This window comes from Wyeomyia smithii, chromosome 3 (assembly GCF_029784165.1).
Source record: "Wyeomyia smithii strain HCP4-BCI-WySm-NY-G18 chromosome 3, ASM2978416v1, whole genome shotgun sequence".
In the NCBI taxonomy this organism is placed as follows: domain Eukaryota; kingdom Metazoa; phylum Arthropoda; class Insecta; order Diptera; family Culicidae; genus Wyeomyia; species Wyeomyia smithii.
Genome location: NC_073696.1, coordinates 225,709,808 through 225,725,096, shown reverse-complemented (window position 1 = coordinate 225,725,096; position 15,289 = coordinate 225,709,808).

Sequence of the window (15,289 nt, the reverse complement as noted above, 5' to 3'; positions counted from 1 at the left end):
ATATAACGAAAAACCCGTCCAAAAATGTTTGAACCTTGATTGAATATGATGAGAGACCAAATGTACAGTCATACCTCGATATAAGGCTACCTCGATATAACGTAACTCGATATATCGTAACTTTTACCTCGATATAACGTAACTTTTTTCAAATTCCCAAAATTAAAGTACAACAATTATTCTTGGGGTGTATAATGTTCCGAATAAATGTTTTAAGTAAGGTTTGAAACCAATAAGTGCCGTAAAATGGGGTAAAATTGACATTTATTTTTTCAATGTTTTGTGACTGGTTATGTTGGTCTACGAAAATTGTCTTAACGGGACATAAGACAGGTTTATATATACTTTCAAGTGAAGGGAAATAAGTTTTTGTGCACTTTTGAGTAACCATAAAGAATTTTGCATCAATAAAAACATTTTTTTTTCGTGCTTCGATATAACGTAACTCGATATAACGTAACGCAAATAAAAATAAAGTTGCCTTTTATCGAGGTATGACTGTAATATGTTTTGAGTTTTCACACCAAAAATTGTGAATTTTTCTGAAAACTTATGTAGGATCACTCGTGGCCTAAAACGAAAAACGTGATTGAAATGAGGTCGATATCTTGTACCATTTTTGAGTAATGGAGAGAAGCAACCTGCGTAAAAAGCAGTAAAATATAGAAAGAAAATTTCGAGTGAATTTACTTTGTGTCAACAGGTCGTAAAGTAATTACTGGCCGGGTTCGTCCCGACAACTTTTTTGCTCTGATTATGCCCAAAGCGTTATGTTTATCCCTTATCGCAAACACTTCTTACAATAGAGTGGCCCAGAAATCTGATACTGGTTGGACTCGATGATCCGGAACATCAGAAAATGTTAATACCGAATAATCGAGTTTTCCGCATAATCGAATCAGAAAAACAAAATCAAATTTGCCATGACGAACATGAAATAAATATTTCCTTTTTTGTATTTTACTTTGATTATGCAGTGGCGTAACCAGAAATTATTTTTGAAGTGAAAAGGGGTAATCTCTTGGGAAGCAAAAAGAATAAATTGAACATTGATTATTTTCTCTTGATTCGAACATTTCCCAAACATGCCATGGTACCAAATATGCCAGAAGAGATGGTAAAGGTAAGATTACGGAATAAGAAAATTTGAAAACGAACACAAAAAATAAAATTTCGGATAATCGAGTCCGACCTGTATTCCAAAAATTATGCATTTTCAAACACTTGTAACACTTGAGTCGTTCGATCGATTTTAAATTTTTTAGCGTTGAATAAACCGTGAAGTACAATGCGTCTCCATAAAAGAAAGTAATTCCCACTTTTCAATGGAGATACATGGTGGTTTATAATTGATTTCTGATATGAGCAATTCCACATAAAATGTCCCAGTTTTAATTTTTTTTTCAATTGCCATTTTTGATTTAGCTGAAACTTTGCTTAGACGTTTGTATGGGCAAAATATGCCATTTTGTGCTATTGGTTGAATTTTTGAAACACGGCTACGTCTTTGTTTACTATACTGGGATGCATTCTGTAAAATTTGAAATGAAACTGGCAAATGTTGCGTCAGATTTCAAATGTTATTAACAGCATAACCACATGATGGATAACAATAACCAATATGTTGTTGGATAGATAAAATGTAGAACAATTTTGTTATTTGCTAGTTATCACTTTAATTTCATTGTTAAGCGGTAAAATTGATAAAAAGTTTCAATGACAAATTTACGCGAATAATGAACCAATTACATGCGAGCATTCCCAGCACAGACGACGTGAATGGACACCATCCGTTCCCTGTGATATTCTCTGTATCAATATCGAAATAAAAATTAACAGAGTCTCCCCGTCCCAATAGGTCAATTTATTTTTGCTTCCATGAGCTTAGACTAATATGATATCTCGAAGGTAAAAGTTTTTCGAAAAGTTTGAAACAATCCCCATCCTTGAACAATATCTATACCTGCTTCCAGAACCTAATAAAAACTGATGTCCCGAAAGAAAACATGCCGGTAAAAGCAACAGTACCAGTGTAGTGAAGAGCCACAGGTCTCTCGTCATCTATGATTGCATCGGTACTCTTCTATTCTTACATTTCAGCGGTACACTTCTATTCGTACTGCAGCGATATTATTCGTACTGCAGCGATACTATTCGCAGTGGTACACTTTTGTTCGTACATTTATATTCGTGTGCAAACGAGGTAAAACTGCAATGCTGCTGTTGATGGCGATTGGAAGTTTATATCATAAATATGATTACCATAAATTACTCAACAAGAATTGTAAGATTTTTCAACGAATCTTCACTTAATTTTATCTTCGATGTATACTAAATAAACGTGACCCAAATATACACATTTATAGAAGAGTAAGAGCCTGCGTATGCTTGTGAATTTTTAGTTTATTTACTGAGATTCATTCAGAATCTCTTTTTACATTTCAAAATTGTTAGATGATATATTATTATTCTAAGCTTGACCATAATAAACGTATATTAGCTGTCTTCGTTATACAGCAAATGTAGTTTTAGGCAAATGAAAAAAAATTTACAAGCAAAAAACTAAAATTAAATTGTTGATTGCTAGGATTTTTTGTTGGAACTTGTTGATAATTTTGTTTAACATATCTTCTTATGTTTGCCGATTATTGAACCTCTGTAAGGGCTTCCATATTATTTTGAAAGTAAGATCCATATTAAAGATTCTGTTTAATCAGAGTTAAATAAGACAAAACCATTGATCATGATAACGTAAGTATTATGGGATTTGATTTTTGAGGATATAGAGTTAATTCTGAATTTAACGCATTACGAGAAATTCTTCGTTCTTCTTCAACAAGCACAATACGCTTGTGCCTTGTCAAATACATGTTGATTGCACAAAAAAATACTACAGGTATGATATCGCCAAATATAAACGGTATTCTTTCAAGTGTTGTTGAATATATTTCGAATATTGATATCCAGGGGAGGCTGAAAATAAAAATACGTACAGTCGCTGAGCAAACACATTGATTCTGTCTGCAGACTCTGTATATTTTGTAACAAAAAATCCCCTAATTACAGTGTTTAGTCCCATGTCACCCTTTTAGAGATTTTTAGAGAAAAATGGTTTGTTTGATCGGTGTGACGTCTTCGGTAAAGTTGTAGATAATGAGAACGTCTTTCTAAAAAAAATACGCCCTAAAAATATATTTCTTTTAAAAAAACCAAAAGAAAAATTAAAAATAAATGTTCTAAAAAGTATTTTTTTTAAATCTGATTTTCTCATAAATACTACAAAAGATTACCTGAACAATGGAGACTGTCCGATCATGGGTAAATCAAAAAAAATTTAAGATTCTGGAAAAAATGTAATTCATTTTTCACTGGGTAAATTATTTACAACTTTACCGACCACACAAACCGTTATGACACTAAAAATCTTTGTAACCATCAGTACTTTCTAAAACAGAATTTTAAAATAGCTTCTCGAAAAAAAAGTCTTGTTCCAAATAAATAAACCAAATGTTTTGTGAGATTGAAGAATAAAAAATGTCGCTCTTATAAAATAATAAAATATACCTACATGATTTTAGAAAAAAAAGTAGAATTTCCCGAAAATAAAAACCATCAAACAAAACGTTTTTCTAGATCTTGTATTTTCAAAGAACAAAACACCTGGACTCAATTTTTCACTACGTTTATGTTTATTATTGCCAACAAGTCAAGAATTTGGTCGTATTTATTGTCCTACTCACATCGTTTAACCGACTTGTTGCCGCTATTTAAAGCTACTCTTCAATTATTAGGAAAATGATCAGCCTGAACGCAGAAAAAACGTATTTTTTTATTTGGTATCAGGGTATCGAACCATACTTATCAAATTAATATTGAAAGAAAAACAGAAAAACAAAACAACAAATAAGTTCGATATTGACATATCACAGTTGTTGATACTTGAATGCTCTTGTGGGACAAATATTGTTAGAAAAAGAACTCAGTAGTTATGAATTGAAATTTGCGAAATAATATTTTGACACAAACATTTGATTTTTTATCATTTAAGATGAGTATAAAGTTTACCGTTTACAATTTTTATAGCTAACAAAATTTATATTCATAAAATAATACCAATCTATACCTATAAAAATGCAGTCCGGTCTGTCTGTCTGTCTGTCTGTCTGTCTGTCTGTCTGTCTGTCTGTCTGTCTGTCTGTCTGTCTGTCTGTCTGTCTGTCTGTCTGTCTGTCTGTCTGTCTGTCTGTCTGTCTGTCTGTCTGTCTGTCTGTCTGTCTGTCTGTCTGTCTGTCTGTCTGTCTGTCTGTCTGTCTGTCTGTCTGTCTGTCTGTCTGTCTGTCTGTCTGTCTGTCTGTCTGTCTGTCTGTCTGTCTGTCTGTCTGTCTGTCTGTCTGTCTGTCTGTCTGTCTGTCTGTCTGTCTGTCTGTCTGTCTGTCTGTCTGTCTGTCTGTCTGTCTGTCTGTCTGTCTGTCTGTCTGTCTGTCTGTCTGTCTGTCTGTCTGTCTGTCTGTCTGTCTGTCTGTCTGTCTGTCTGTCTGTCTGTCTGTCTGTCTGTCTGTCTGTCTGTCTGTCTGTCTGTCTGTCTGTCTGTCTGTCTGTCTGTCTGTCTGTCTGTCTGTCTGTCTGTCTGTCTGTCTGTCTGTCTGTCTGTCTGTCTGTCTGTCTGTCTGTCTGTCTGTCTGTCTGTCTGTCTGTCTGTCTGTCTGTCTGTCTGTCTGTCTGTCTGTCTGTCTGTCTGTCTGTCTGTCTGTCTGTCTGTCTGTCTGTCTGTCTGTCTGTCTGTCTGTCTGTCTGTCTGTCTGTCTGTCTGTCTGTCTGTCTGTCTGTCTGTCTGTCTGTCTGTCTGTCTGTCTGTCTGTCTGTCTGTCTGTCTGTCTGTCTGTCTGTCTGTCTGTCTGTCTGTCTGTCTGTCTGTCTGTCTGTCTGTCTGTCTGTCTGTCTGTCTGTCTGTCTGTCTGTCTGTCTGTCTGTCTGTCTGTCTGTCTGTCTGTCTGTCTGTCTGTCTGTCTGTCTGTCTGTCTGTCTGTCTGTCTGTCTGTCTGTCTGTCTGTCTGTCTGTCTGTCTGTCTGTCTGTCTGTCTGTCTGTCTGTCTGTCTGTCTGTCTGTCTGTCTGTCTGTCTGTCTGTCTGTCTGTCTGTCTGTCTGTCTGTCTGTCTGTCTGTCTGTCTGTCTGTCTGTCTGTCTGTCTGTCTGTCTGTCTGTCTGTCTGTCTGTCTGTCTGTCTGTCTGTCTGTCTGTCTGTCTGTCTGTCTGTCTGTCTGTCTGTCTGTCTGTCTGTCTGTCTGTCTGTCTGTCTGTCTGTCTGTCTGTCTGTCTGTCTGTCTGTCTGTCTGTCTGTCTGTCTGTCTGTCTGTCTGTCTGTCTGTCTGTCTGTCTGTCTGTCTGTCTGTCTGTCTGTCTGTCTGTCTGTCTGTCTGTCTGTCTGTCTGTCTGTCTGTCTGTCTGTCTGTCTGTCTGTCTGTCTGTCTGTCTGTCTGTCTGTCTGTCTGTCTGTCTGTCTGTCTGTCTGTCTGTCTGTCTGTCTGTCTGTCTGTCTGTCTGTCTGTCTGTCTGTCTGTCTGTCTGTCTGTCTGTCTGTCTGTCTGTCTGTCTGTCTGTCTGTCTGTCTGTCTGTCTGTCTGTCTGTCTGTCTGTCTGTCTGTCTGTCTGTCTGTCTGTCTGTCTGTCTGTCTGTCTGTCTGTCTGTCTGTCTGTCTGTCTGTCTGTCTGTCTGTCTGTCTGTCTGTCTGTCTGTCTGTCTGTCTGTCTGTCTGTCTGTCTGTCTGTCTGTCTGTCTGTCTGTCTGTCTGTCTGTCTGTCTGTCTGTCTGTCTGTCTGTCTGTCTGTCTGTCTGTCTGTCTGTCTGTCTGTCTGTCTGTCTGTCTGTCTGTCTGTCTGTCTGTCTGTCTGTCTGTCTGTCTGTCTGTCTGTCTGTCTGTCTGTCTGTCTGTCTGTCTGTCTGTCTGTCTGTCTGTCTGTCTGTCTGTCTGTCTGTCTGTCTGTCTGTCTGTCTGTCTGTCTGTCTGTCTGTCTGTCTGTCTGTCTGTCTGTCTGTCTGTCTGTCTGTCTGTCTGTCTGTCTGTCTGTCTGTCTGTCTGTCTGTCTGTCTGTCTGTCTGTCTGTCTGTCTGTCTGTCTGTCTGTCTGTCTGTCTGTCTGTCTGTCTGTCTGTCTGTCTGTCTGTCTGTCTGTCTGTCTGTCTGTCTGTCTGTCTGTCTGTCTGTCTGTCTGTCTGTCTGTCTGTCTGTCTGTCTGTCTGTCTGTCTGTCTGTCTGTCTGTCTGTCTGTCTGTCTGTCTGTCTGTCTGTCTGTCTGTCTGTCTGTCTGTCTGTCTGTCTGTCTGTCTGTCTGTCTGTCTGTCTGTCTGTCTGTCTGTCTGTCTGTCTGTCTGTCTGTCTGTCTGTCTGTCTGTCTGTCTGTCTGTCTGTCTGTCTGTCTGTCTGTCTGTCTATCTGTCTGTCTGTCTGTCTGTCTGTCTGTCTGTCTGTCTGTCTGTCTGTCTGTCTGTCTGTCTGTCTGTCTGTCTGTCTGTCTGTCTGTCTGTCTGTCTGTCTGTCTGTCTGTCTGTCTGTCTGTCTGTCTGTCTGTCTGTCTGTCTGTCTGTCTGTCTGTCTGTCTGTCTGTCTGATCCTTATAGGCTCGGAAACTACCGAACCGATCGACGTGAAAATTTGTATGTAGGGGTTTTAGGGGCCGAGAAAGGTTTTCATGATAGTTTGAGACCCCTCTCTCTTCTGGAAGGGAGGGCCCCCATACAAATGAAACACAAATTTCTGCACATCTCAAAAACTAACCAAGCAAATGAAACCAAATTTGACATGTGGATGTTTTAAGAAGTGACAAATATGTCAATATTAGTTCGACACCCCTCCCTCTTCTGGAACGGAGGGGTTCCATACAAATGAAACTCAAATTTCTGCATATCTAGAGAACTAACCAAGCAAATAGAACCAAATTTCGTAGGTGGATGTTTTTAAGGGTAACAAATATATCCATAATGGTTTAACACCCCTCCCTCTTCTATAAGGGAGGGGCTCATACACATGATACTCAATTTTCGCATAGCTCGTGAACCAATCAAGCAAATATAACCAAATTTGGCAAGTGAATGTTTGTAGATGTAACAAACATGTCCATAATGTTTCGACACCCTTCCTTCTTCTGGCATGTCTCAAAATGCCTTTTTTAAATCCAGAATAGCGACTTCCGGTTTCTGATAAATAGCGGCGAATGACCAGATACCACCCAACATGAGTATTTCCGGAATTGTTATGACGCACTGAAACCACAAATCGACCTCAGACAACATTTTGAATTGTAAGATGACGACTACCGGTGTCTCGAAAACAGCCGAAAATGACCAAATTTCACCCAATGTGAGTGTTTCTTCAACCAGAGATACTCAGAGGCCAGAAATTGTCTCCTAATGCCATTTTAAAATCCAAGATGGTGACTTCCGATTTCTGAAAACCAGCGGCAAATGACCAAATACCACCCAATATGGGTATTTCCGGGATTTTTATGATGGACTGTAGCCACAAATCGACCTCAGACAACATTTTGAATTATAAGATGACGACTTCCGGTGTCTGGAAAACAACCGAAATCGACCAAATACCACCCAATATGAGTGTTTCTTTAATCAGAATGACGCTCAGACGCCAGAATTTGTCTCCTAATGCCATTTTATAATCCAAGATAACGACTTACGGTTTCTGAAAAATAGCCTGAAGTGACCAAATCCCACCCAATATGTGTTTCACCGGTTCCAGAATGATGCAAGTAGCTAAAAATTGACCTCAGACACCAGTTTGAATTGTTAAATGGCAACTTCTGGGAAACAGCCGAAAATAACCGAATACTACTACATATGGATAATTCCGTAATCGAAATGATGTATAGAAGCCAAGCATTTACCCTGGACACCATTTTGAATTCGAAGATGACCCATTTCAGTTTTTAAATAAACGAAAATAACTGAAATGCATTCAATATATTTCCGGAATAGAGGTGATGTACTAAAGCCAAAAGTCGAGGATGTTGTCATTCCGATAAAACCAATCATTTCAAATGATATAAACAAATCGCAAGGAATCAATGAATTTGAAATGTTTAAAATCATTAAATTGAACACTAAAATAGGCAAGACGAAGTTTGCCGGGTCAGCTAGTTACATATATATTTTCACGTTCTATCCTCATTACTCTCTGTAATTTTTTAGTTTCTGGACACGGCCCGAGTTTAAGAAATCTCAATAATAGGGAGTATTCAAACATATTTTAGTTTAGCATTAATTTTTCTAGAAAACGGCAGCCGCCATCTTGGTGTCGAAAGTTTGCATTTTCTCCACAACTTTTAGTTTTTTTTAAGCTTTTTACTATAATTTTTCATTATGTTTCGTTTATCCTTTCTCGTATTTTGTTCTCTTTTTCGTCACGCATTTTTGTTTATTTTCTCTGCCATAAATTTTGCTCAAAATATTATTGGTTTTTCAAATCGATTAGGGGAGCTCCGTAGCCGCAAGGTTACAGAGTCCGCTTTGATAAGCGGGTGGTCGTGGGCTCGAATCTTAATAGAATCTGGCCATTTGGTTGTCAAAGTACTTCAGTATGGGTTTATTCTCCGGCTTCCCACCAAGTACCCTTCCTTCAATCTAAATTCTACAGTACCTATGTTGGTTCTTTTGAAGTAGAATACTTCTCTCAGGAAGTTCGGCTACATAGGGATGTGAAATGAAAATCTAAAACCGAAAAAAGTGAAAAATATGTCCAATTTCAAATGCAAATAAATCGGTTAGTATTCGATGGATTTCCTTCGTTCTTGTAGCAATGCATTGGAAAATCTTCTAAGATTCTGCTCAAAAGAAGATAATTGTAATTTTATTATTCACACTATTGTACTATTCAAAATAGTCAAACCTTGTCAAAACGAAAAATTCGACCTCTGATTGGTCGTTATATGATTGCTTCCCAAGCACGGTCGACAGAATCATATACCTTGCAATTGAAAACATGCTATTTGGCCTATATAAGAGCCTGTTTCAGCCGAAGCCGCTCATAATAGTTCTAGACAGCGACAACAGCTGCTGCCGCTCATGGCAAGTCCGTCCCATTTGCGTTTTTGTGCAAATGAGAAAATAGCTATTAAAGATCATAACGCTTTTGGAGAAATTTCGCTCCTGTATGTTTTTTCAATCAAAACCATCAACAGAATTTGATGCTGCAATGGCAGATAAACACTTTTGCGTCATAAAACATGCATAAACAGCAAAATTTGATTCAATTATGTTGAAAAACATTAGCTGGGACTCGTATGCCATTACTTTTACGATACCTAGCCAAAATGATAGCAAGTCAGTCACATAGCCACCTATGACCGGTGATGAAAAATAAACTATCAGCATAACGATTTGTCAATTGAGCGAACGGTTGAAAATGTCCGGACTGGAGTTAATCAAGTTTTATGCCAGTTCTGATGAAAGTTCCGATGAAGAAATCACTTCTAGAACCGTACAACCCACGCCAGCCTCTGTAACTCAAAGGTATGTACTAGTTGAATGGTACAAATACTATAATAATATTTAAATTGAACAGAGAGCCAAGGTTGGATGCTCGTGGACCGCTCCGCATAGAGGACATTACGGATTCGGAAGATGAAATGATGACGTGGAAGAGGACTAAGAAAGAACAGCTAGCGGCTCAGGCTGCCAAGAAACGGCGTGTAAGTCACGCAGTGAAACTAGTTGATTGTAACTGTAAAAGGAAGTGCTTCACGATGCTTTCTAAGGATGAGAGATCTGACGAGAATACATTTTTTTGGAACGTAAGCATGGATGAGCATACATCGTTGATTCGGGAAAGAGTACAGCAAGTTCCTGTACGTAGGCGCAAACGGAACACCTACTCTGGTCAAGAAGCAATGAAGCAGCATAGCTATTTATTCAGCCTTAAGTCGTCTGGTGGTGAGCTTGTTTCGGTGTGCCGGAAGTTTTTCTTAAATACACTGGGGTATGGAGATGGTTGTGGGTAAGGAATCGTTTTGCTTAATAATCTTGTATCCTGAACAATATGTATTCTGGATATTTTGTTCACAGAAATCTTATCTACCGAGCCTTTGCAGTTAATCCTGATGGAGCAGTAGTCTCGAAGCGTGGCAAGCATGAACGGGATTTGTCCAAGCGTGATGCAGTTAGAGCACACATTCTGTCGTATCAACCGACTATCTCGCACTACAGAAGGGAACACGCCCCAAACCGATTATATTTGCCTTCCGACCTCACGGAGAAGATAATGTTTGAAAATTTTCAGAGCACACACGACTTGAAGGTGAGCTATGGATTTTACTGCCATGTCCTGAAGAAGATGAATATCTCACTCCTGAAATTGGGACATGAGCAATGCGAATCTTGTGTGACAGCCGCATAAAAAAGATTCCGGTCATAAAGATACTGTCCCACACGATGAGATGCCTTGTTCGATATGCGACTCACAACAAGTTCACCTTCGTAATGCAGAAGTGTCTAGAAAAGCATATAGAGAGGATGGTGAAAATGCAAAACCAAACCACGTTGTACTCGCTGTTGATTCACAAAAGGTAATGGCATTTCTTTTCTTGATAGATGTTCATAAGGTCTATGTTTCACTGTTTACAGGTAATCCAGCTGCCCCGGCTTGATGGTTTGAAGTCGATTGTTTTTACTCAACGCTTATCAGCGTACAACGAGACATTCGCGCCGGTAGGCAAATACGCTAAACTCGTTCCTGTAGTGGCTTGTCTGTGGAATGAATCAATCGCCGGGAGATCTGCTTATGACATTCTTTCGTGCTTCCACAGAGTCCTAAACAGATTTGGCAACGAGAAGCATCTGACCTTGTGGCTGGACAACTGTTCCGCACAAAATAAGAATTGGAACTTGTTTCTCCATCTAATTTTATTAATTAATTAAAAAAAATTCAGTTGGAGAAAGTTGTGCTAAAGTTTTTTGAGAGCGGACACACTTTCATGGCGGCGGATAGATTTCACGCTGCAGTGGAAGCCAGCATGAGGAAGAACCCACCCGTCACCTACGAAGATTTCTGCAACGCCGTGAAAACTGCCAAAAAAGCACCGATGTACTTGACATGACAGCAGAGACGTTTTTTAAAACTAAATTCACCGTTTCTCAATACGTTTTGAATAACTGTCATCCGCGACCATATATTGATAAAATACGAAGAATAGAGTTTACCAAAGGGAGCCTGGAGCTTCAGTATGGCGATACAGTTTCCGACGATGGCGCAATGAAACGATGTTTTTTGTTTACAAAGTAACAAATGAAGAAGATAAATGCGGAAGGTTTTTCACTAGAGAAAAATCTGTCCTATCAGAAAGCTCCAAATGGAGTTGACCCAGATCGGAAGGAGGCTATGCTGAAGGTTATTCAACCGGTGATAAGTGTCGAGAAAAAACTTTTCTGGTATAATCTACCAGAGCAAAAATCTTACTAATTGATAAATACTTCGCCAAGAAACCAATTTAGCAGCACAAAATGCGTAGTTTATTTAAAAAAAAAACGAGGAATATAACTTTCAACAAACTTTTAAAATTCAAAACCAGTTTCCTCACTCATTACTTGTAATCATGATTGTGAAAGTGTCCTCACTGATATCTTCTGTCAGAGCAGTAAATACAGTGTATTTTCACTGTATCATACATTTTCATAAAAGTCAATATTGGAAGAAGACAACTGATGTGGGAATTTGGAATTCGGTAGTGGTGCAAATGAAGATAACTTTCTTATAAAAATATTTATGCATAATCTAAATGCTAACATCTACAAAAAATAAGCTCTGGAAATCAGCAAGAGAAAATGCTTTAACCGTTATGTGCTCGGAAGTCATCATTTTAAATTTCTCATATGTCACCATTTTAAATTTCAAAATGGCATCTGGAGTTGATTTTCGGTCTCTGAGCATCATCGCGATGCCAGAAATATAGTCAAGTTTTTTTACGGGGTTTTTTTTATACGCGGATATTGTTTACGAAGTTTTTTACGCGGATTATCGAATTACCGCGGTTTTTTTACGAGGTACGTATCCCTCGCGTAAAAAGAAACCTGACTGTACCCATATTCGACGGTATTCGGGCAATTTTAGTTTTCTTCCAGACACCGGAAGTCGCCATTTTGGAATTGAGAAAGGGTCTCTATGGTCGTTTAAAGGTCTCTAGACACCGTCCTGATTCCGAAAACACTCTTATGAGGTGGCTTTCGGACAATTTTCTATGTTTTCCGGGAACCAGGAGGCAACATCTTGAATTTCAGAATGGCGTCTGATGGTATTCGGTTTTGAAAATATCCATATAGGATGGTCTGCGACGTTGTACTATTTCAACGTTTCTATGGCCACTAGAGGCCCCGGCCAAATCTGTTCCGGAAGAACCATTTGAAAGCATATCACCATAACACCCAAAACCATAAAAATGACCTGTGGAAGTAATTTTAAGAACTTTCAACTAATAACTGTAAGGTTCTGTTCGAATATTCATAAAATTCCTCAGTTCCGGAACATATTCCCGGAAAACCAGATCTCCAGCAACAAAAAAATTCTTTTGGGACACCGCTGGCACGAATTTAAAAGTAGAAAAGGTACTGAATCTTTTGGTACTAAATTATTGGAATGGAATGAAAATTGTCAAAGTTACACGAATTTCAATTTGTGGGTACCAGGGTACCCCCCATTGACCCCCTTTCGTTGTTATAAAAAAACTAATGTTATCAAAATTTTAATAAACTTTGAGATGTCACTGAGTTTCATCACTTTTGAAGACCATAAATTGTGGTAAATATCATATGTTTCATAATTATTATTGGCTGTGGGACTGACTTGCAATGATTTTTTCTATGGGACCGACTTGCGATCATTTTTGCTCTGGGCCAAACTGACTTGCTATTTTTTTCATAGTTTCTCAGAACAAAGTGTTCAAAAGTATGTGTTCTATCGAAAGTAGATATAAGAAGGTGATGATTCCACTAATAAAATCAAAATTGATAAAAATGCAATTGGGACGGACTTGCCATGAGCGGCAGAGCAGTTGTCCTTCCTCAGCAGCAGCACTAGCCCTGTGGTTGATCACCACGTCTCAGGAGCAGCGCGGTTCTTCTCAGCGTGTGTCGCCAGACTGCCATTATTCCCCCCGTGTTGGGGCAGCATGAAGATTGCCATTAGGAAATCCAATTTTGAACATCAAAATGCTTACTTTCAAGGCAAATAAACAAGTCATTGAAAGTTAATAATTTTTGACAACGCAAGCAAGCATTCTGTGTTGGATCCTAGCAATTTAAATCTGTCGCACCCGTCTAATTTACTGAATGTGAAATAGCTTCCACAGTGCATGTTATCCGTGTATCTTAATTCCCCCACTGTTAGGGCAGCTCAAAGTTTGCGATCAGCAACCGATTTTGAACCGCAAAATGCCTTTCGCAAGGCAAATAAACGAATAATTGAAGGTTAATAATTTTATGGCATCAACATAAGCAGACATTCTGTGCAGGGGCAGCGCAGAGGCTGCGATCAGCATAACCGACTTTGAATAATAAACTGCCCTGTTAGAACGCATTCACAAAAGCAGTTAGTTCGACTATGCAGAGCTAATTTGAAGTCGATTCAATCAATCAGCATGAACAGAATTTCGTCGTCTCCCAGCTGCCAAATTGCAACATGATGCAGCTCGCAACAGCGAGCAAACGTAATCGCTTGATGTTACAAGCCGCAATACGGTTAGGGGTAAAATCGTTGCGTGTGTGAGAGCACCTTCGGTGTTAATTCGCTGGATACAAACATCAAATGCGAATTGTATAATAATTCGTCTGAAGAACATTACAAAATAGTAAAACTGAACAGAAAGGCGTGGCCTATTTCGTAGCACCCTTCGAGTATAAAATAGTGTTTCTGGGAAAACTAGCTACATTCACTAGTCGGAAGGTGAGCTGGATGGACCGTCCACAACGTTGACAGCAGTAGCAGCAGATATCAGCACTCAGCAGTAACAGATGATAGCAGCGGGTTGTGCCTATGGCTGCCTTCAAATTAAACAAATTACTTGCCCTGTGGTTGGTCACCACGTCTCAGGCCTCTGTCAGGCTGAACGCCAACGAGAGCAATCGGGCGAGATTTTGCCGTACATCAGCCGGCACTTCCTTTAATGGAAAAGTTGTATCATTTTATTCAGAAGAATATTACCACATACATAAGACATACGTAACACTGGCGTTTTTTTTTCTGGTACACGTTGCCCCATAGTACTTCGTGCCTCGTCCTGTCAAACTGCTCGATAAATAATGAACAAAATGAATTTTCGGTTTTCTCGGCTTTATTGAGCCCCAAAGAAACTCTCATAAGGAATTGTCAAAAAGTTATTTACAAAATCAATGCAGCATTTTTCGAGTAGGAACGATACAAATGCAGGGCTGCGCAGGTACACTACCTTAAAACAAACAAACAAACAAATCAAACATTGATTTTATTCAGAGCGTGGTATCATTCGAGTAAGGGGCCATCCACATACCACGTGGACAGGTTAGGTTGGTGGCTAATGTCCACGGTCCATACAATTTTTTTAGAATTTATCTGTACAGTTGTCCACGGAGGGGGAGGGGGGGGTCAAAATCGTTAAAAATCTGTCACGTGGTATGTGGATGGCCCCTAATTCATTTTGCACCAACTTTTTTGGAAGATTTCTTCCTGATTGTTACGTATGTCTTATGTATGTGATATTACTGTCGGTAATATTACAGAGATGCGATTGCATTATATCCGATATGGAATTGAATAATTTTTCTTTTGAGGACAAATAAAACACTTAATTTGAAGAGTTAATAGCTTTGGGTACCAGTAGCAGTATGGTAACAGCCTCAGTGGTAGGTGCAGCCGGTACTTCCCTGAGGCCGATGTTATAAGGAGTAAATGGATGCGGCACGGCGAAACAGTTCGGGTGTGCTTAGACGCGCGTCATTTTTCGTTGTTAATATTCTTCCCCACATGAAACGTCGCGCTTACTCTAGTAAAGCCGTGTCTAATTTTCAATGTGAAAACACCTTTCTATTGTGTTGGCCGTGCGCATTAGGCCTCTGCCAGGCTAAACGCGAAATGCGGTGCAAACCGATTCGACTGGCCGTAGGTTAATGTACAGCCGTTAGTAGAGCTGTGTAAAAGTATTCTACTCCAACCTTGCGGTCGTGGCTTTGCACACAACCCTCCTGTGATTTTTCTAACAAAAGTAAGTCCCTATTGTAATAAAACTGGTGTGAGTAACGTATGGAAGTTCTCTCCCG